Genomic DNA, 22,649 nt, shown 5'->3' with positions numbered 1-22,649 from the left:
AGTGCTATTCTTGAATGTGTAGTTGTTTTTTTCAAAATTTTTATTACTACATGTTTGCAGTACATAATGATTACATTTCCCATCAGTAGTTAGTACATGTACATAATACATCTTATTTTTTTTCAAATCCTCCCCCTCCCTCCCTTCCTCCATCTCTTGGTCCCCTGCCCTTTGCAAAATATGTATCTCCCCATTTCCTGTTATTTAGCTTGTGTTCTTTATTTGTATCTTGAATGCTTTAGTAAATGATTGGTTTTTGACAAGATATTTGACTCTGTCTCATTCTCATTTATAAAATGAAACTTTTAAACTAAATGCTTTCTAAAGTGGTTCTATCTCTGTAAACATGAATAATATATATTCACAATCAAAAAAGGAATTTTTTATACACATAATGTATGTTTTTAAACTCCATTTTGAGGGCTTTATTATGACTGTGTCGCTAGAACCAGATTGGATAGAACACATACTGTTTTGAAACTTGTTTTCATAAAAATCAAGTTTCCTAAAGCAAAGCTCAAGTAGTTTCCTGTGGAAATAGCAAAGAATATTATTGAAAACAAAAGAAAACAAAAAAGACAAAAAGGCTTTGTGACAAATTCAGGGAAGAGACACACTGGTAACTTTTACCAGTTAATTGATGCATAGAAGGTTGTGAAGATTAATGTACATCAAAATCAAAACTAAATTGAATTTTTGACATTTTTGCAAATAACAACCCCAAAAAATACATAGGTGCCTTTTGATTTGTCACAGCTGGAAGACTCTGAATCATGAAGCACTCTAGGAGAGGCCATTAAATAGCGTTAGATGGTTTGTCAGTGTGGGGGAAAAGCTACTGAAGAACCAAACTGTGCATTCTAAAATATTTACCAAACAGAGATGAAGTGAATCCTTCTCTTCCACAACCAAAGCACCAAGTGTCAGTTAGATAGTCAACAGAAAAGTTTAAGAGTTTAAGGCCTTAAAAACTTTTAGGGTTCACAGTAAATAAGTTAGATTTAAACTTATCTCTGGTCCACATTTTCTAAAAAATACTGACCATACAAGTTTTTTCTTCCTTGTGAGCTGAAAAGATATTAAAGCCAGCATCTGTTTATGAGAATAACATTTGAGATTGGCAATGTGGAACAGAGTGAGTAAACTGTCATTCTTAGTATTGGTAAAGTAAAACTATGAATATGAAAATAATCTCAGATGATCTCATTTTAATATTAACCTTAGTCATAAGAGAAGTTGCTGATATTTTAATACATAGCAATGAAATAAGCAAGTAAGATATTATTAAGCCAATGAGGTTCTCAGTTTTAATTTTTAATAAATACTACTAATATTAATATACATGCAAGTGTAATGTCTTTGGTAGTGGAGATAATACGAGGAACACGTAAAACAACACAAATCATTATTGGAATCCAAACATGTCTATGTTGGGGTCACATAGAGGAGACCTTATGGGACCTGGTCACATGGCCTTCTGTTTCAAAGGCCTCAGGAAGAATGTAGCTCCACATATGGAAAGAAATTCTGCTATTTGAAACATTAAGTTCATTTGTTTTTAATCAGTACAGTCTATAGATATGTTTTCCTGTTTTTCTCCTTGGAAAGAATATCTTTTTAAAAAATAATTTTTATCTTTATTAAATTTATTAGTACATTTTAGGAATATGACACAGTTACATTTATCACTGGGATCTTGTGCCTTCACATGACTTATCAGGTTCTTATTTTTCCCCATACCCCCGCCCTCCCCTCAGCCCCTCCACCCTTCCCTGTTTACAAAGACATTGTTTCCATGTTTTTTTCCTTTTCACATATTTTTTCTTTTCCTTTTTACCTTTCCCCTACCCTTCTACTTCCTCTACTCTTTTAGACTTTTCCTCCTATTACACAATATTAATTATAAATTTTAATCTTTATTTACACTTTTACTTTTTCATACCAGAGAAACTATTCAGTATTTACACATGTAGCTCAATAATTTCGTTTGAGGGTATGGTCTCAGTGTGCATCCAGTTAGCTATAAATCTCGCTAGTTCTCATTCTTTATGTCTGAGTAGTATTCCGTTTTATTAAGAAAAACACATCTTCTTTATTTAGTCTCCAGTTGATAGGCAAGTGGGCTGTTTCCAAGTTTTAGCTATACAAACTGTGCTGTTATAAACATGGGTGTGCATACATCACTGTGTTATGATTCTTTTAATTATTTTGGAAAGATACCCAGCAGAGAAATAGCTGGGTCAAATGGATCTTATAATCCTAGCTGTTTGAGGTATCTCCATATTGATTTCCACAGTGGTTGCACAAGTCTGCACTCCCAGCAACAATAAAGAAGGGTTCCTTACAGGTGAGAACAAATGTTTCATACATATACACACTTGAGCTTAAGACAACATACTCTAGCAATATATCCATAACAATGCTTATAGCAGCACAGTTCATAATAGAAAAATCCTGGGAACAGCCTGCATGTCCATCTACAGACAACTGGATAAGGAAAATGTTATATGTACATATGGAAATGCTACTCAGCTATAAAAAAAATACCAATTTGAGCCATTCATAGGAAAATGGATGGACCTGAAAAATATAATGTTGGGTGAAATAAATCAGACATTCAAGCTTGAATACCATACATTATCTTTTATCTGAGTAAGGCAAAGTACAAACTAAGGGGAAAATAAAGGAAAGACAGAATGAGAAAAGGAGATGCATCTCTTGAAGATGTTATATCAGTCAATGCCTACTAGAGAAAGAGATTTAATGCAAGACATAGAAATATACAAGAATTTACAAAATTGGCTTGCCATCTTAGAGTTTACAACTTGTCAAGATGGCTTCCCACAGAGTTAGGTGTGGAAGAGTAAAAGGGGGGATCTGTACACCAGGGATCTTAAGGATCCAGTTGAAGGCCTGGAGCTCACTGTAGTGTCCTACGTGAGTCTGTATCAGGAGGCAGAAGGGTCTGTGTTAGAAGGCTAAGGAGTCTTCACTGGAAACCAGGAGATGATATCCAAGTTGAGGGTGAAGATGGGTGCTTCTTCCCCGCTACAAAAAGAAGTAAAACTTCTTTCTTTTATTCTATTCAGGCACCAAACCTATTAGTTGGTGCCACTCACACAAGGGTGGGTTTTCTGTCTTCAGTAAAGCACTTCAGCCCTCCTAGAAGTATGCCAATCCAATTTAATTGGGTATTTTCCTCTCATGTTGACATAATCAGTTAACTATCACAGATGAAAAGGGGTTCAGGGGACCAAGGGCAAGGAGTGAGAGGGAAGGGATGAGGAAGAAGGTAGAGTGAAGATATGCCAGGTTCAAGGATCTAATCATCTCAATGAATATGGATATTATATGCTATAAACACGAACTAAGTAAAATAATATCGACAGGAACATAAAGGGGGAAAGAGGAACTACAGGAAGAAAGAGGGAGAAGGAGGGAAGGGCATTACAGAAAGAAACAAGGTGCATTATGTACATATAACAATTCCCCCAAAGGACTGTAAAATTCACATACTGCAAATGTGTGCTAATAAAGAATAGCTATTCTTGACAAAACTTTAGTTGTTATAAATACAGGTGAAAAGACCAAGGCAAAGCAAAAACTGTAATCACTCAAAGACTAAGTGAAAATAAATGAGAACTTAAGTTTATCATCATAATATTTAAAGTTTTGGAAAAAGTTAAAACTGTGAAGTGGATCATGAAGAAATAGTAAGAGATACAAGTCAAGAAAAGTTCACAAGGAGATGAGGAACTAATGAACTTTATGAAACATCACAGTTACCAGAGTAAGATCAGTGTGAATCACGTCCATTAGATCTTGCACATTAGTTAGGACAATACTAATGACCCTAGCAAGGGCTGATTCATTGGAAAGCAGAGTACTAAAGTAGGAAGTGAGAGTTAAGCTATTAGAAAATCTTGGTGTACTAGATATATTCTATATTCTATATATTACACACACACACACACACACACACACACACACACGTATATGTATATATATTCCATAAGCAGAGAGACATGGTTTCAAGCCCTATTAGACATTTAAGATTGGACCATGAACAAATCAAATAATCACAATGTTTTGCCTTTACATGAGGAGATACTAGTAGTAAGTATATCATAGAGTTTTATGAAAATAAATGAAATTCTGCATGTTATTCTCTAAAGTAGCACCGGGCATATAATAAACACTCAGTAAATGTTATCCATTATTTTGAGAAGAGAGATATAAAGTCAGAATAGTTTTTGGGTCCTTTGTGAATTCGTTTAGCATTAGACTTTATGTTGGTAGGTGTGTATGCATAAATGGGTGTTTTATATAGAAGTAAATGAACATAGTTGTAGACTAGGAAAAATACACCAGGAACTAAAGAAAAGGAGTCACCTGAATTCTGCTTAGGAAGAAAATTTCTCCATTTGGAAAATAGCCTTTCACAAACCTCCTAGGACAGATGAATTCTTTTGGATGGGGATTTTTGCCTGATGTCAAGATTTCAGAAAAGGGGAGAAGATGCTTTAAATGGGATGAGAGAAAGAAAGTATGCTATTAGTATTGAATACAAAACTAAGTCAAAGATTTAAGTATGAGTGGTCAATTGAAAGGTAGTTCCAGGGAGCAAAAATAAGGGAATATGGAAATTAAAACCTAGAAAGAGAAACTAATATATTTCTGTTCCTTAAAGGCATTTACACCTGAGCCCTGGAGAAAGACGTTAAAATGGAAGGAAACATCTATTGATCACTTTTCATCTCTCATTTGTGGAAAGCTGCCTAAGGTCAGTCACATCCTCCCATTTCTGGCTTTGCTTGCCCAGGATGTGAAGAATCTCTCTCTAGGGTCCTGCAGGACTGAGTCAAAGAAGTTTTGAAAAAATTTTGGTGCATGTTGAAGGTGGTATGCTGTCTCTTTCAGGTGAGTTGAAGCCTATGTAGAATTAATTTGCTATGGCCATAACTAGAACCATAGATAAGGTAAAAAATACATGAGTTAAAGAACAAGTCATCAGATAAAATTTCGTCCTTGCTGTATTCTTATCTTTCTTTAAGTCTAATCTTTAACTGTGTTTTCTAGTTTTTGGCTTTCAAAAAGACCTACTAAAGAAGGATTTGTGCTACAAGATGCAATTCTAGTCCTTCTCTGATGCAATTGGTCATAAGACCCAATTGATATTTAAAATGTGTCTCATGCTAACTCAGCTAATGTGGATGTCAACACTGAAGGGTCCAAGCTTTCATAAATTTTGTCATTGTTGAGTAGTAGTTATTGAACCTGTCCATTCACCTTTACTTTTTCTCAATGAGTTTATTGGTACATTTTAGGTATGCAGTACAGTTACATTCATCATTGGGATTTTGTACCTTTACATGACAGATCTTGGTTCTCATTTTTTCCCCTTACCCCTGCCCCCCCTCACCCCCTCCTCCCTTCCCTATTTACAAATACTTTATTTCTGCTCCAAGGCCAGGAAAGTGAGATTTGGGAAAGAGGCTCGGACATCAGATCTCTCTCCAGCCTGCCTGGGCCCAGTCCACAGGTTTGGGTAGCCTTGCCCTCCCTTGTGGGTGCCACCATTGATGCTCCAGTGCCAGGAGGGTAGATGTGCAGGTGCCGCTGAGCATCCCCCCCAGATCTCCTGATTGTTCCAGTCCTTGGACCCACTTTGCAGAGGCATAGCTGGTTATAAAGGGTAGTTTTCTGAGCTCCCAAATTTGAACATCATTAAAGAAAAGGCGGAGGAAATCTGTAGTAGAACTGTCTGGAGTTCAACCCTGCAAGGAAGTCGGGAAGCTCAATTTGGCCCTTGCAGTCTGAGGTCAGTCTGCATCGTGGGTGTCTGCCATCAGCTAGCTGAGATAGGAGGATTTGGTTCTGCACATGGCCACACACGATGTGTATTATGACAGCAAAGATATAGTCTAAAAGAGGCCCTTCAAAGTCATTTTTTGTCCTTTTCTTTCTTTTCCTCATTCCACTCTGTAAATTCTTTTTTCTGTCCTCTTTCACCAACTCAGGCTCTTGCTCCACCATACTGTCCCTCATCTCCCTCTCTGTTCCTTCTCCTGCCCTGATTCAGATTTCTTCTTTTATCATTTTTTTCTTTTTTCTTAATGTTCTTTTTTTCTATCATTGTGCTCACTCAAGGGTCAGTAGTTTCAAGGGAAAGTGAGCCCCTATTGCTATTAAGGGGATATATTATTGTCCTTATACATGCACTCTGTCTATCTCTTTTGAGTTTAACAGTTTCCTAAAGATTTTGTGGTAATTCTGTGTCCTCTGGCTTCACTTGAAACCTTCGCCAGTTCTTTTACTTATTTACTCTTCTCATCCTAACTCTGTCTAGGCCCCCATCCTAACTGGTAAATATGCTACGTTGAGGAGTTTGTTCACTGCAAATATATTTTGGGATGCTTCTTGATTTTAATCTAATTCACATGGTTTAAAGGTGATAGATTAATGACTACCACGAGTGGTCAATTTGCAAGTAGTGATTGATCCTATTGTGTTGCTGATTCTATCAATTGGGATAAAGGATAGAGATTGATTTGATGAGTTGTTTCCTCTGATACTGTGAAATTGAGAATGTCTATGAGTCATTAGAGAATCAAAAGCCAAAACACAATGATATCAGGAAGATTTAATAACCCAGAGATTGAATCAAGGACAACCCAACAACAAAAATAGACATGAGAAAACACTTAAGCAAGCCACAAAGACAGACTTCCAGTTCACCAATGGCAAACAGTAGGGAAAGGAGGATGAAAAGGCCGATAGTGAACCACCAGGACACTCAGAACTCACAGCACAGGAAATAACAAAACAGATCAATCAGGCTCTAGAAAAATTGAAAACAGAAATAATGTCCCAGATAACCATAGAGATGGTGAGCAAAATGGAAGTCGTGATTCGAGACTCTAGAGCAGAAACTGACAACAAAGTAGATGAGCTCAGGACCATGATAGAAGCCATGAAGGCCCAGCATAAGAAAGAAATGGAAACAATGAACGTCCAAAATAGGAAAGAAATGGAAGCCATGAAACAGATTCAGATATCCAGGAGATTTAAAACTCTGTTGAAAGTGTATGCAACAGAATAAAAGAATGCAAAGATAGAATCTCAGATATAGAAGATAGGATTGCAGTCAGTGACAGTGAAAAGAGAGGTCTCTTAAAAACAGTAAGGGATCATGAGAAATTGATTCAACAACTCCTAGATGATGCAAAGAAGAATAACATAAGACTGATAGGAATCCATTTAGTGGAAGAAAATGCAAATTACTTAAAAAAGCAGTTCACAGAATTAATGACAGAAAACTTCCCAAACAGAGGGGAAGAATTTGACATTCAGATAACTGAGGCATATAGGACTCCAACTAGCCACAATTAAAAAAAAATCTACACCTAGACATGCAATAATCAAGATCCCAGAAACCCAATAGAAGAACAAAATACTACAACAATAAGAGAAAAGAAATAAATCATATGCAAAGGAAAGACCATCAGAATCACAGTAGACTTTTCAACACAAATCATCAGGTAAAGGAGAGAGCCTGGAGTGAGGTATTTCAAGTCCATTCACCTTTATTACTTAGCACAAGTGGTAAGAAACACTACAATTAATGCCTTGAGTTCCTGCCTTGAGACTCTTCCAGTCTCTTCCATATAGCAGCATCTCTATGTCCTCATAGCCATCAGGATCTCCTTTATTTTGCTCACTGGTCCACTGACATGAGTATTCTCAAGTGGTATGAAAATAGTCACAGGTTCAAGTTCAGAAGAAACCTTGTGTTCCATAGAAAAAATGAATTATTGCATAAGAATTGAAAGCCTGGTAGGAATGCACATATTCAAAGAAGATACATACAGAAGAGTTAAAACACTTTGATATAATTGTCAAGCAAAGGATCCAAAGAGTGAATATTACTCCTCATCTATCTGCCCCATAATAGAGGGAGTCATCCCTGTGAGCTCTGACAAAACTATGTAACTATGCAAATGAGTCATCAGGAATGGTAAGAGACCAGTCCTTTTTCCAATGCTTATTTCTCAACTCAGATATTCTAGGCTTTGGGGAGAAAAGTGCATTAATTTAGAAGTCTAACTCCTCAGGGGTTTGTTTCCAACTAATACCTAGGAAATATTTAAATAAGTAATTTTCATTCCATTTGATCTCCTGCTTCTGTGGAATGAAGATACTTATTAGGAGCAGAGGATCCCATGGTCACATACCCATTGACCTAAACCAGATCTCTTATTTGGAGGCAGTACTGTGGAAAATATTTTAAAAAGGCACTGTGTGAAATCTTAGATAAGGTTGAGGACAGAGTATGTTTGGGGATAAAAAGTAAAAGAAATCTGGAGTAGATATCAGTTTCTAGACTCTTGCTGCCCACCCACCCCCAGATTTTTATGAAATCTACAAACCATTGAAATAACTGTCTAGTCTAAATAAGTCTTTTTATAATAATACTATTATATACAGAAAAGTTTGAAATGGCCTCTTGTAATGACAAGTCGGGTATTCAGAAGCGCAGTAGCAAGGCCAGCCTTGGGAAAATAGTTCATGTTTCTGGATATGTGCATAGCCTACATTTTATCATCTTGGCCTCTTCTCATAGTCCACTGTGCAATAATAGCTAGAGAAGAGGCTGACTGAGAGCCATGAGAGTGAACACAAGACCTTTTTTTAGGCTGGATTTACCTTTTCCTTTAACTACCATGGGGCTTGGTTTTGAGTAAAATCTGTCCTGCTGCTACAAGAATGAAGGTCTCAAAAGTCTTGAGTTGACAGTCATCAGATCCACTATTAATTTCTTTGTATATGACTTTTGAAACTATATAAATAGCAGCTATCCAACTTTACAAATTTTAAAATTATGACTGCTGTCATTGAGGTGCTAGAGACACTGAATAACCCAACATTTCCTCTTTCACTTAGCCTCATCCTATTTTGCAGATGAGAGACATTTAATCATTGTGATGCTACAACATAGCCAGGCTTCACCATCATCCTATGGCCCAATATACTCAGGTTCCTGTTTATCCATTCTGGAATTCTGCCTTGTATATCTACTATATAGATACCAACTGCTCCTAATTATGGCCCTCCAGAGAGCAAAGCCTCAAGACTTCTGCCGAGGTAGTTTATTTGGAAGCAATCACAGTGAGCAGCAGTGAGCAATCAGTAGTAGAAAAGCAGGTAAGGAGAAAAGAAGGTGTGTCATCAAGCTAGTCACTGCTGTAGCAGTGGTATTTCAATCACTTCAGAGAGTTCTGAGGGATGCACAAAAGGCTTCTAGGAATTTTCCACTTGAAAATGACAGAGTACCATCTGTCAGCTCTCTCTTGTTATGTCAGAAGATGTTAATGTTCCCTTACTCTTGGGCTCTGGAGGTGTGCAGGGCTCCTCTGGCATCCCACGCTGCAGCATCAGCAAAGCCTCCTACAGTGCTTTCTGTGTGACTGAAATGAGATGCTGTGAGGATAAAGTAAGTCAGAGTATACCTGGCACTTCTCTCCGTGGCCACAGCTGGACTTAGGTAAGTTGGAAGGATGGAACTAGTGCACAAGGGGCCATGAGACAGGATGCAAAGAGAATGAGGAGGAGAAAAGATCAAAATGAGGGATGTGGAGAGATGCAGTATAGTTATATGCAGTAAAAGTCCAGTGCTGGAGTGGTGGACAAGAGACATGTTTATAAAAAATGATACTTATTACACTTCAAGTTACATGCATTACTACAGCCCAAGTCGCTCTTCCACGCTTTAAAAATCTCCAATAACCATGTGACCCAGTGAAATCTGCATATTTAGAAAGAGTCAAAGAACCTGAGAAGGCTCCTATTATTTATATTTGAGCCAGCACTGAGAGAAGGCAGGTGGGCACAAGGAAGAGAAAACCAAAAGAATGCTATCTAGACTTCTTTCTAATTTCTAGGGAATGATCTTGGAAGTCATGATTTTTTTTCATTGAAATATAGCATCTTTTCCAGAAAGTGCAAAAATCACAGATATTTTCAGTAAGCAACCTCATATAACAGTATCTATAACATTAAATTGAATATTACCTGCCCAGTATCTCAGAAAATGCCCCCTGTGCTCCCTCAACCCAATAAGTGTTGCTACTTTCTGTGTTACTAACACTGCTGGTTGTTTTTGCCTCTTTCTCAACTTTATTCAAAGCATGTACTCTGTGAGTTTTGGTTTCTCTCTGCACTGAGATTCTCTGAGCGTTGGGTTTTGGGTGGTGAAATTTACGCCAGGATTTATAGAGGTGTTATTTTTCCTGATAATTAAGCTGGAGATCCTTGACAGCTGTGGCTTTGTCTCTCACTTGGCTGTGAGGACCTAGATGTGTCATATTAATCTTTGTCTCCCCTGAACCTCATGAATTGTCTAAGATCATGACAAGGTGAGTGATATCTCCTTTTATCCACCACAGGACTGACTAGCCCACAGCCTGCCTTTTACCTGTGCACAATAAAAAGCAGTTGACTCTTTCATCATAAAATTATTCTAATTTCATTTCTCTAACATTACTATTGGCATCTCAATCCAGGAACACTAGTCTTAAGTATATAATTTATATGATATTTGTTTTTATTTCTTTCTGTGTTTCATTTTTAATAAGAGATAATAGTTAATCTTGCAGCCAAGTGTCCCAGAATAGTATTAAGAAATGAAAGAGACCCAGTGATACTGTGACTGGAACCGGGTGTGCACACACTTCTGACACAGCTGTGAAGAAGAGTACATTCCCCAAAACCTGCATTTCATATAGTGTCAAAATCACATCTCACTACCGGTACTTTATTTATTTTGATATTTTTAGCTGTTGTTTGTAAAATGTGTTTAGCTATAACTGTAGACCACAAAAAATTTTAGATTTGATGATGTTGGTATTCTCTCTAAGTTAAAAGCAAATTTTATACCCACATTGCACAGAAAATAGTGCAAAGAATCAACAACTGGGATCTCATTTTCTTAAAGGTTTTGAACCACAAAAGAAATCACTAACAGAATGAAGAAACAACCCACAGAGTGGAAAAAAATTTTGCCAGTAGCCTCTCATATGAAAGACTAAATTTTAGAATATACCAAATAATTTTTTAAAAATCAGACCCCTCAAATTTAAAGATCCAATTCAAAAATGGGCATCTGATCCCAATGATGAATGTAACTGTACTGTATCCCTAAAAATGGATCAATAAACTCAATGAGAGAAAAAAATGGGCATCTGAAATGAATAGACATTTCTCAGGTAAAGAAGTAGAAATGGCAAACAAATATAAGAAAAAATGTTCAACATCACTGATCATCCAAGAGATGTAAATTAAAACAACACTGAGATTCCATCTCACTCCAGTAAGATGAACTATAATCAAGAAATCAACTAAAAACAAATACTAGTAAGGCTGTGGGAGAAAAGGAACACTTCCTCACTGTTGAAGGGAGTGCAGACTGGTGCAACAATTGTGGAAATCAGCGTGGAGATTTCTAAAAAACTTAGGATTAGAAGTCCCATTTGACCCAGGTATTGCCCTACTGGGTAACTTCCCAAAAGAATTAACAGTATCATGCCACAATGATATATGTATGTGCACCTATTTTTATAGAAGCACAGCTTATAATATATAACTAAATCTTGGAAATAACCCAAATGCCCACCAACCATTGAATGTATAAAAAAGATATGGGTTTTCTATACAATGAAATACTACTCTCTCATAAACAAAGATAAACTTGAGACATTTATAGCTAAATTGATGCAACTTGACACTGTACTCATAAGAGAAATAAATTGGACATGTTTGTGTAAATATCCCATAGTCTCTAGTATAAGAAACTGAAAGGTAAAATAAGGAACAAAATGTACAATAAATAATATGAAATCGGATAAATATTTTCAAAGGAAAAGGAAACTGTGAAAGGAGGAGGGAGGAAAAGGGAAAAACTGATAAAAGAAGGAAAAAATGGAAATAGCACTTTCATAAATAAGTGGGGAGGGTAAGTTGAAGGCAGGAAAGTGGAATGAAAGAAAAAAAAGGAATCAAACTGTGTCATGTACAGGTACAAACACCCTTTGATGAATGTGATAGTTATGTATATTTAAATTGTATCAATAAAATTAATTAATTAAAAAACTCTAAGGAGTTTATAAATTTAAGCAAAGAGTATGAAAACTGACTAAGATCCTTACATAATTGGGATGTTTCTTCATATCTTTCATTTTGTCTTAGTATAATGTATATGTGCTTACATATAAAGGAGAAAAGTTTTCATAAGTTGTCTATTTTAATCTTTTAGTAACAGAGAAAACAGTCCATCATTATTTTTCATAAAATGCCCCACTCTTCAAAATTATAAATAAGATTAAATGAATATTGGTTATAATATATATAGTTATAACAGCTATAGTAATAGTATAATTAAATGCTAATAATAACATAGCAATAACATAATTATCAGTAAATATGTGCCAAGTATTAAACCAAATACTTTATATACTGACTATTTCTATTATCTTAACTATTAACACATTTTCTATTTATAGAGCCCTGAAAAAGAGGTCTTTTTATTCATTTATTGGTATATTTTAGGTATACAATATGATGACATTCATCATGGGGAATTTTTAAAATGATATATCTTGGTTTTTATTTTTCCCCATTCCCCTGCCCTCCCTTCCCTGGTGTGAGAAACTGAAAGTATAAATAAGGATCAAAATGTATAACTGATGAAACAGAATGGAAAGGTCCAAAGAGGAAAGGGAAGGGAGGGTAGGGTAAAGGAAAGAAGGGAAAGGAGTACATATAAGAAAAAGCAAAAATGGAAGCAAAGTATATTATAAATAAATATATCTATCTATCTATCTATATTATAAATAGAGAGTGGTAGAGGGTTTGAAGGGAGATTTTTTAGAATTTTATTGTTGTTTATAATTAAGAAAAATGAACCTCTGAGAAATTAAGAAACAAAATCACATGCTAGATGGAGAGACAGACTATATACCTTAGATTTAGTCTGTGCTTTTAACCACTACATTATACTTGGGCCAATTCAACTAAAAAGATTGGCATTTGCACTGAGGTTTTTATTTTATTTTATTTTATTTTATTTATTTTATTTTGGAACCAGGGATTGAACTCAGGTACTTGTGCTTGCAAGGTAAGTGCAGAACCACTGAGCTAAATCCCCAGCCCTGCACTGAGTTTTGAAAGAGCTTCACCTACTGTATACTCTTCATAGCCAAGGGTCTCTGTCATACGAAATTTGTTGGGATCTGGAAGTAGAGGTGTAGGTGGTTTTAAAGAGAACAGAGCAGAAACAGAAACAGGCAGGAGGTGGCAAGGTTTGGCTTGGAAGGCAGTGAAACAGCTGGGTAGGGTGGGGGGCAGGTAGAAATTGTAATTAGTATAATTCTGGGAATTTGCCAGTCACAAGAAAATTTGAAATATACTACCAAAAAGTAAAATTGGGAAGAAAAACACGATTATTAATAATATATTTTATTTTTTTCTTTTTATTGAGTTTATTGGTACATTCTAGGTAATATTATTTTCAACGCAGCACAGTTTTTTTGCTGAACTATCACATAGTTAGAATGAATATTAAAATATTAAAAATTAATACAAACATTAATTTTTTCAAACAGAAGATTAAAGCACTGTAATATTCTTAAGCAATTAGAGTGAGAATTAAAATGAATTAATAAAACTAAGTGACCAATTCTGGTATGATCAAATAATGAACAAAATATCAATCATAAAAAAATAGAAATCTAATTACAAAATGGAGACATAAGCACTAATGAGGGGGTCCATATAGTCCAACTGTAATTCTGTCCCTCCATCCTTTGAATCCTTTCTCTTTCTTTCTGAATTAAAAATAAAGCTAATGATAAATCAAATCCCATGGGCAGTAAAACAATTTGGAGTTGGAGTATTTAAATTCATTTCTAAAGCCCATCAGAGTTTTGCATGTAATAATAGTGTTAATTAATATTTTATCATTAAAGGAAGATACGTTATTAATTAAATAAAGCAGATGTAATAAAGAAATCCCTAGCCCCCCAAATCCCATATGGAATGACTACATTAACACTTTTAGGTAATAAACACAATTGGACAAGTGACTCCATGTGTCAAGACACATGGTGGAATCACTTTTAGAACATTAAAGAACATGTAATTTATTTGAGACAAAAATTCATATACATGATTCTGCATTTCTATGTGGTCTTGCAACTTTGTGAAGGATCTAGAACATGAACATGACTCATTTTAGAGGACTTTAACCACTAGAATTTGAATGCCTAAAATCTGTAAATATCTAAAAAAAAATGTAATTTAAAAATAATGTTTTAGAGCAGGTTTGAGAGAAATTTAGTTTCTTAGATAATCATATGAGTTCCATGTCAAAAGCAATTACAAATTCATATACATTTAGCAAAATTTGATCTATTTGAGGGGAGTAATTTTAGCATAGTTGAATTAATCAAAGATTTATTAATCATTATTAAAGAAAAACAATTCAAATTTAATTTAATTTAACAACATCTTTTGGGCATTCTCTATCTGAAATTCAGAGGTCACAAAGATAGAATGGCATGATCGTGAAGAAGTTTATATGATTGCTGAACAAAACAATATAAAAGATGTGCATAGTACAAATAACATAACATTTTATATTTTGTCTGCTGTTAGAATGTATTTTTATAGAAGTGGGAGAAAAATCCATTTGGCTAGAGTTTTTAAAGAAAAACTATAGTATTATCCAAAATACATAAGGCTCCTGAGTAGTAGAGAAGAATAATAACCTAAAAGAGAATCAGGTTATGAGAGCTTGAATTGAAAAGTCCCTAGGATGGGTAAAAAGTCTCAGTTGTCCTAAATGAAGAGCTCCTGGGTCTTGAGCTGCCAGTACAGATAAAAGGACTAAATAGTTTAATTCATTAAGCAAGTGCTCACATACTCACATACTGCACACCAGGCACTACTTAAGCCAAGATTCCTGCCTTTCTAGAACTTGTTTCCTAATAAGGAGAAACAGAGTCACAGCCAACAGATATAAAATTTAAGTACATAAGTAGATGACACTATGGTTTAGAAGATGACAAAAGCTATGAAAAAATATTTAGAGCAGAGTAGGAGTACTGAGGATAAGGAGAGAGAGTGGATTGTAGTTTAAAATGGTAAGCAGGAAGGGAGGGCACAGACAAGGAGAAAAAATGAGAACCAAGACCTGTCATGTCAAGGTACAAGATCCCAATAATGAATGTAATTGTACTGTATACCTAAAATGTACCAATAAACTCAATAAAAGAAAAAAAATGGTTAGCAGAACATAACTTATTATAAAGTAATATATGAGCAAAGATTCAGTGTGCAGAGCATGAATGTTTCAGATCAACCCAACAGCCTTCATGCAGGAAAATCATACTATCTTGCAGGAGGAACTGCAAGAAAACCAATGACTTTGAAATGGAGTGAGCCAGAAGAGCCCAGTGGGATATGGAATCCTAGAGGTAAGGGGTCATGGAAGGTCCTATTAAAAAAATAGCAAGAAGGAGAGGAGGGAGTGAAGGGAGGGCAGGGACAAGGGGAAAAAATGAGAACCAAGACCTGTCATGTAAAGGTACAAGATCCCAATGAATGTAACTGTACTGTATCCCTAAAATGTACCAATAAACTCAACAAGGAAAAAAAATAGCAAGAACTTTAGTGTGTACTTTCAGGGACATGGAGATTGGAACAAAGCAGTACATGATAGTAACCTATATATCTTGTTATGGCTCTTGTTTTTAGGATAGACTTGTGGTTGAAGATGGGAAGTCACACATGAAAATAATTCATTGGAAAAGAAAGGTTTGTAATGTGCAATACCAGTAGAAGTGGAGACAAGTAGTGAGTGTTATTACCAAGGTGTAGGTGTTATGGAACCACCAGCAGTATCAGGGTGTCCCAGCAATAATATTATTAAGCTAAGTTGAATAAGTTAATATAGTCAGAAAGGTGCTGGACTCTCAAAGAAAGTGCAGAAGATCAGAACACATCAAAACTGTGATTGGAAGTGAATTTGAAGAAAGCAAGTCCTTGAGATTAAAGTCATAATGTCCATATTTACATACTTCTGAAAGGGTTAAAAGGAAGCTTGAGAACACACTGTGCTTAGTACCGCCCTTTTGGGACTTCCCATAAAAATAGACCATTATCTCACTAGGGGTAGAACATCCTCTTTCTACTCAGTCAGACTAAGGCTAAGACTAAGATTAAGATTATATTTGATCAACCAAGGTTAATGATATCATCCATATGCCCTTCCTAAGTTCTCCACTTCCCTACTGGATCAATTCAAGCTAAGCAGCTATACTTCTAATCTTATCAGTTGATTATACTTTGACCCATATTGTACCATGTCATGATTATGCCCTATGAAATATTCTTGGAGAGATGACCTCAGCAGCAAACCACTCAGGATCCCTCTTGTGTCTCAGGAGCTATTCCTGTATCTCATTCCCCAGTTCCCAATTGTGTATGCCTCACTTCTTTCAGCAACCCATACTCCATTCTTTATTTTTTAATTAATTAATTTTATTGGCACATTTAAGGTATACAGAGTAGTGACATTCATCATCGGAAATTTGCACCTCTACGTAATCCATCTTGGTTCTTATTTTTCCCCTTTCCCCTGCCCTCCCTTCAACCCCTCCACTCCTCTCTATCTCCATTCTTGAGAGCATCACCCCCTCAATAAATCTTTCCCACTTAACCTCTGTTTTCCTTGGAATTTATTCTTCAATTTCAGGAAACACTAATGTGACACATCAGGTTGGGAATTATACCTCTCCTATATCAGTATATTATTTAGACTTGATAAGACACAGAGGGTAGAGTGTTTATTGGAACTTGAAGGAGAGAGTTGTATAGAGTTAATCACTTGAGAGAAGGCAGAGAACCAGTTCAAGTTCTCTTTGAATGAAGAGAGTCAGGATGATGCATACACTGACCATGTTTTTCTCTCTGTTCTCCTTTCTCTTACTAGTTTCCCTTGGATTGTCAAAGAAGGCATCCTCAGTGAATGTCACTGAAGCCAGAAGGCATAGTAGCCTATTGACATAATCTTTACAGGTCAGCCTCAAAAGGGCAAGCTCAGGGATAGAGAAGTGTAAAGAGCATGTCTATAATAGCAAATGGAAGATAAATTACACCCACATCTTGGAAGTAATATATCAAGGAGATATTGTTACAAATTCTTATGTGGTCTAAGTAATTCATTGACAGGAAATGGGCCATAGTATTTAATAGTGTGGAGTGTATTAAAGGTCTTAAAAAATTATGTTAGACTACTGAGGACAAAAAGCTAGATTAGGAGATGTTTAATACAGAATGGAAAATATAGGGCAGAGTTAATTTAAACAATTCTATAAAGCACAGAAAGACTTTAAAATCTCGTATTTGAATGTTAGCTTTCCAGGTAGCAGAATTATCATTTAACATATATTGCTTCTGGGTACTGATTTACCTGAGATATACAAGGTGGTGATATCATTCTTGGATTATTCATCTTAATAGCTATCCAAACCATGTGTGCTGCCAAAACTGTAATTTGATCATGCCTCCCAAAGATACAAAGAAAGTCTAGGAACTCTGACGGCACATTTGCATCCTTATCTTTTTCATATATTATACTCTGTGTTTTATGACTGCTCTGAAAGTAAATCAAAGTAAATGAACTAAACTGTGTAGTTTTTCCTATTTGTGAATCAAAAACTATGCCATGTGTTCCTGGTCAATTTTAAGTGACCATTATCAGGCTACTGCGATAATATGGGTAACAGATGATAGAACTTAATTGGGTTAGTAGAAGCAGAAATTTAAAAGAGAAGATGCCTAACACAATTTAGCAAAATAACTGAATACAAGGAGTAAAAGATAAAGAGGAACCAGTTTCTCATAGTTTTCTTAGAGTAAAACACAGAGAACATTTGTGATTTTACAAACAGAACTTAGAACTTTTGAAAGAAAACATTAGCAAGTAGAAAGGAATCAGAAAATACTTGATTTTAAATTATAAAACACATTGTTGGGTGCCTAATATTTGGGAAGCCATGAGACACATACTTGACAGCACCTGATAAAAGAGCTTAAACAACATAGTAAGAATGAGGAAAGGAACATATGTCTAAGCATTAAGTGATCCCCTTGGTTGAAAGGTTGGGAAGAAAGAAGCATGCAAAGAGACTGCAAATCACACAATGATACTTGAATAGTTGATCTTTAGAACATAAATAATTGGTTTTATGCTAAGCTTTATTGTTTTTCATCCAATTGGTAAATTTTGTTTTCTGATTTGGGTCAGCTATCTTACTAATTTTCACTTCAAATTTTGATTTTAATGTAACAAGCTTGATCTCTACACTTCACGTGGTAGAGGTTTAATAATTTTGAAAGGACTAGGGCTTCAATCCACCCCTCTGACATGTGCTGTCGGATGGTAAGAGCAGAAGAGAGCAGAGAGATGGACCGAACAGTAAAAATACAGAACACACAGATTCAGAGAAATTAATTTTTAGAGTAGGACTTCTATCAATGGTAAAGAAATCTGCAAATCTGTAAGAAAACATAATCATGGAAAGAATTATCATAAGTGTTTCAAATTATGGGAAATTGACTGACAAAATACAAACTTAGAAGCATTTCTTAAAGAAAATTTCTTACTGAAATTTATAAAAGTAGATTTCATAGAGCTCTTGATAGTGATTCTTGCATTACTCCAGTTCAGTCTAGTTAATGTCACCAAAAGAGGCTACCCATGTAAACCAGGAGACTTACTGTTTGGACGGAATGATGTTATACAAAATGGAGTTTGGAAAATCCACACCCAATAGTGTTTTGATAATATTGAATATGCTCCCAATCTGACTCACTTATTCATTGGCTGAGGTCAGATTCACAGATCCTTCAGCCATTTGAGCACAACTTGTAACTAATCAGTATATCACTTCTTAACTATGAAGAAAAAAAAAGAAAGGAAAAACACAGGAGATTACTAAAGTAAATTTCTGTGTGTATCAAGGTTGGTCATGAAGCTATGACCTTGATCTTTATCTGTTTCCTTACTCTCCCTCTCTTGTGCCCTTCCCCTGCACTGTCCTTCCCAGCCAGACTGAAGTGAGCAACTCTATCAGGCCCTTCCTTCATGCTGTTTCTTCTATCCGGCCAGCCAATCACAGACTGGATCATTTGAGACTGTGAGCCAAAAATATCATTTACTTCTTCATGTTGTAGTTGTCAGGTATTTGGCCCGAGTCACAGGAAAGATGACTAATATAAAAATTTTGTACCAGAGAATTGGGAAATCATTGCCTTACCTATAACAATGTATTTGAACAGTGTTTGGAACTGGTTTTCAGAAGGAAAACTTCAAACTTTTGGTGTAGATGAAGCCCTTGAAAGCTGTAAGCAGAGCCTAATGGGCAGTTATGGTAAGATTTTAGAAGAACAACATGCTGAGAAATGTGGAAAGTAAATGCAAAGTTCATGAGGTTTCAGGTGAGAATGAGGATTCCATTGGAACATGGAATAAAGACACTGAGAGTTCTATTCCAACAAAAAATTTTGCATTTTGTACATGGCCTGAGATATTGTGAGTGGTTGAATTTAAAGTGGTAAATAAACTAATTTATCTGGTAGAGGAAATTTCTAATTTATCTGATAGAGGAAGCCCAGTGTTCCAACTGGCATGACTGTCACTGGCTACTTTTTTTCAGACTTACAGGGAAATGCTGTAATAAAAATAAGAGCAGAAAAAAATTGAAGACCTTAATTTTTTTGTCACGAAAAGGATCACATCTAAAGTTAGAGAAAAAACAGGTGTGATTACTGAAAAAATTAACCATTAAAATACATAAAATAATTTGAATCAGAACAAGAAGTATGTCTTGAGTGCATGTCAGAAATTATCAAAACCCCAGCTGTTGTAGGCTCAGTGGTGCAAAGTTATAAACCTTTCATCTGAATCAAGATCCACTTGGTATCCTTGTAGGAAGAGCCACTTCGGGAATTGGTTCCTAAGCATTTCAACATGGTTTGCCATCCAATAACTCAAAGGATTCTGTAGCTGTGATCCAAGGGGGCTGGAAGGAGACCTTAGTATCATGCTCCTGGTGCTGGTTTATCTGAAATTCAGAACACAAGACCTGTGGGCTCAGGGAGACTTCCACCAAAACTTCAAAGAAAGGTCTGAGAGATCAGGAAGTGTGTCCTTTATAGGAGAGTGCATGAAATTGTGAAAGTGAGACAAAGGCTTCCATAAAGACTACAGAAATATGAAAATGTGAAGAAATTGTTTTTATTTGGAGATTAATATAGTTTAAGAAGATGAGTTTGTATGTCAGTTTGACAAGGGGTAAAATCTGATGGTTAAGCTTAATTGACAACTAGATCGACTTGGGAGCCACCTAGAGAGATTAGTAACTCACACTCCTGGGTATGTCTGGGTGTATCTTGGATAGTTTTCTATAAAGTCTATATCTGGTTCCTCACCCTTTCCTTTCGTGCTCTCCGTCTTGACTAACCTGAAGTGTGAAGCTTTCCTTCACTATGCCCTTCTACCAGGATGTTTCTGATTTGGAGCCCACTGAGCAAGGACTGTATCCTTTGAAACCTTTAGCCAAATAAATAATTTATTTTATTAAATTATGGACATCAGATATTCAATCCCAGAACAAGAAAGTTAATACACTCACAAAGGATATTTTATACAAATGATCATATGCTATCATATATGTTCCAATATGTTTAAAGTGGTTGAAATAATTTAAAGTGTTTTCTATGAACATAAGAATATTGAGCTAACAATTTCAAAAAAAAAAAAAAGAAGAAGAAGGCATGGAGGGTGTGGAGCCTGTATTTTTTTTCTCATTGAGTTTATTGGTACATTTTAGGCATACAGTACAGTTACATTCATCACTGGGATCTTGTACCTTTACATGACAGGTCTTGGATCTCATTTTTTCGCCATACCCCTTCTCTCCCTTAACCCTCTACTCCCTTCCCTATTTACAAAAACTTTTTTTCCATTTTTTTTCATTTCTAACATTTTTTCTTTGCCCTTATTTCCTTCCCCCATCCTTCCCACTTCCTGTACACCTTTAGCCCTTTTCTCCCTATTTCACATTGTCAATTATACCATTTGGATCTTATTTACACTTTTAGAAGCTTCTATATATTTAAAAATTAAATAACTCAATTCCTGATCACATAAACCAAAAAGAAATCACAGATGGAATTAGAACATATTTTAATCTAAACAGAAATAAAAATACAGCACAGAAAAATAAGGACTGGAGATTTAGCTCAGTGGTTCTGCTGCCTGCCTCGCAAGTGCAAGGTTCTGAGTTCAATCCCTGGTACCCTCCCCTCAAATAAATATGTCTTAAAAATTATATGAGATAACTGACATTGTGAAATGGGAAGAAAAGGGTTAAAGGTGTAGGGAAAATTGGAAGGGTAAGGGAAAGGTAATAAGGGAAAAATATGAGAAAATGTTTGTAAATGGGGAGGAGAGGAGTGGGTGAAGGGAGGGCCGAAACAAGGGGAACAATGAGAACCAAGACCACTTGTCATGTAAAGATACAAGATCCCAATAATAAATGTAACTGTACCATATACCTAAAATGTACCAATAAACTCAATAAAAGGGAAAAAAAGAAAAATACATAGGATGCTGCTAAATCAGTGTTTAGAGGCAAATTCATAACTTTAAAGACCTATGCCAGAAAAGAAGACATATATCAAATCTATAGGCATAAGCAAGGATATAAAAAGGATCAATGACTTCTAGAGTTATTTGTTTGAAAGAAATCAATAACTTTGATAAATCATCCACTTGACAAAACAAGAAAAAGAGAAATGATTCAGATGACTGATATCAAGATTAAAGTATGGGACATCTTCCATGAGCTGGAACAACTTAAAGAGTTATAAGAGAATATCATGAATATTTTTATATGGAAAAATTAAGAAATTTAATAATATGGAAAAATACCTAAAATGACAAGTTGTAAAAACTAACTCAAGAAGAAACTTCATAACTTAAAACCAATTATTTTGACAAGAAACTGAGTTACTGATTTGTAGTTAAAGATTTTTAAAAAAGAAAATTCCAAGTCTACATGGTTGCAGAGAGTAATTCTATCCAATATCTCAAGAAAATAATATATTAAACCTACGTAAATTACTTCAGAAAATGAAAAGGAAACTTTTTCTGCAGCATCATTGACTCTATTATCACTCTTATACTCTAGCCAAACATTTCACAAGAAAACTATAATCCAATATTTTTTAAGAATATTAAATTAAAAAATCCTTTTTCTTTTAAATTTTTTAACAAGCCCATTCCAGAAACATTTAAAATGGGTTATACACAATTTGAAATTTGATATATTCAGGAATGTAAAGCTGGTCAAAAGCACTTAATAAATGTGCCATATGAATAAATGACAATGAAAATGTAAATGACAAAATTGAAAGCGTATTTAGGATAAAATTTTAAAAGAGAACATCTTTAAACTGCTAAAGAGTAGCTATGAAAAATTACACCTAATAGCACCACCAATCATAAAAGCCTCAATATATTTCAT

Source organism: Fukomys damarensis, unplaced genomic scaffold (assembly GCF_012274545.1).
Source record: "Fukomys damarensis isolate Sample0158 unplaced genomic scaffold, DMR_v1.0_HiC HiC_scaffold_17, whole genome shotgun sequence".
NCBI lineage: Eukaryota > Metazoa > Chordata > Mammalia > Rodentia > Bathyergidae > Fukomys > Fukomys damarensis.
This window is presented reverse-complemented; position numbering follows the sequence as displayed.